Source organism: Trachymyrmex septentrionalis, unplaced genomic scaffold (assembly GCF_001594115.1).
Source record: "Trachymyrmex septentrionalis isolate Tsep2-gDNA-1 unplaced genomic scaffold, Tsep1.0 scaffold13, whole genome shotgun sequence".
Lineage (NCBI taxonomy): Eukaryota > Metazoa > Arthropoda > Insecta > Hymenoptera > Formicidae > Trachymyrmex > Trachymyrmex septentrionalis.
In genome coordinates, this window is record NW_017304438.1 from 3714344 (window position 1) to 3716235 (window position 1892).

The following is a 1892-nucleotide window of genomic DNA, read 5'->3' on the forward strand; positions in this document are numbered from 1 at the left end:
AATACAAATTAATAATTAACACAATAAAGTTGTCTCTTTTTCAAAAAAAATATAATATAAATATCTTTAAACAACTTTTAAACTTCTGATTTTTTAGTTTTACGATTTTTTAGGTTAATTATATTTATAATTATCTATAAACATATTTATTGGATGTTAATGTATAATAATTATAGGATATTAGTTTTTGCATAGCCTATAAATACAATAAGTATTTATAGGATATACATAAAACAAATTTTTTAGGAAATAAAGCAAATATGAAGCATACACGTTTATCTGTATTTATTCTGTTAACGCGTAGATATTAAGTAAAAAAAAATTTACTTTAATTTCAATAAACAGCGTTAATTTCATAGCTATTGTCTAATTCTTGAATAATAAAATTTTATGTTAAGTTTTGTCAATATTCAGTCTATGCTTTAGTAATTTCGCGATCACTGTGACATTGAAAACTGGCAGCGATTAACACTAGGGTAATTGAAGGGTTAGTCACGAATACAGAATCATATCGACCTATCTCTTCGTAAACTTTTGCAACTGATTTTGTCCTGGAGAACAATAAATTATTTCTCTCACCGCGGAGATGACAAACGCGCGGAAGACGAACGAAAAGACGGTGATTCTCTCGTGTAACTGTTGCCTCTGAGTGACTTCGTCCGGCTCGACTATCAGTAGGTGGACAACGATCGACGTTGGCAATAGAACTGAGACCGGCACTATGTCGCGAGAGTTAAATATTATTGGCGATGCTTAAAGAGAGAGGGAGAGAGAGAATGAGAAAAAGAGACTGTTAGTCATGTCGGTGGCACCATCGCGTGCTCACATGGTAAATCAACAAGATCGACGAGTAACACGTGATATTCTCATGCAAATCCGAAAGTGCTACTAATACAAACTCAATCAAAATCATAATTTATAATTTTGTTGATTGCTCTAATTGACTATTTTTTATTATATATTTGGCATTGTATTAAACAATTAACCGAAAAAATAATTTATTAAAATTTATGAAAGAAATTATATCAGTCATAGCTTGACACGCGCGCGCACTTATATTGATATGTAGAATAATTTTTGTAATTAAAATTTATAAGTATACTGAAAAGAATTTATTAAATCTTAATACGTATTTCTTTGAATAGTACTACTATTTAAACATTTACTTAGGAAGGTTAACTTTTCATGTTTAATGAAATATAAGATAAGTCTATAACACACATGTAATACAAATGTTAATATTATAATACTAATATCTGAAAAAAATTTCATTGACTTTTATCGTATTATTATTTTAAAGATATTTATTTTCAAATTTATAGAATTTTACATTACAAGTTGAAGATATAACCTTATTCTGTAGTTATTCTCTTTTAAATTGAGACACTGTAAGACAGCAATTTAAAAATTGTTATATTATAATTATAAAATAAACTATTAAGTTTGTTCTCATAAAGTTTCATTTAAACTGAATGTATAGTTTACAAGAAATTTACATTCTTCAATGAAAAAAGCTAGAATATATGTCAAATGGACGATGCGTATACATTACATGAGCATTACAACTTTTATTTTGTCATTTAAAAAATATTTAGTAATATATAAAATTAACAATAATTACGTATAATGACATAAGATATTGTTAGTAATCATTTTATTTCATTATTTTTATTGTTTTATGTATTATTATGTATAAACTGTCTATTGACTAGAAAGTAGCGCGGGAACCTCCTTAACATTTACAGTAAATAAATATCTATTCAATAAAAAAAAAGACAGTTAAATTAAATTAATCGCTTTGTATTAAATAAATATATTAATAATATATTTATAAACATATAAATTTATACATTTGATAAATATTTACTTAGAACTTTTCAAATAAATATTTA

The 1892-nt window shown here is 25.6% G+C and overlaps 1 protein-coding gene across 1 annotated transcript in view; it reads right to left on the reverse strand.

Moving 5' to 3' along the window:
* The window catches only part of LOC108756768 (acyl-CoA Delta(11) desaturase-like), a 17587-nt gene extending 16882 nt beyond the window's left edge, over window positions 1-705 (reverse strand). The window contains exon 1 of the mRNA XM_018500805.1: window positions 580-705. The gene's annotated coding sequence lies outside the window, so the exon portion shown is untranslated. The remainder of the gene's footprint in view (window positions 1-579) is intronic.
* Between the last annotated feature and the right edge of the window lie 1187 nt (window positions 706-1892).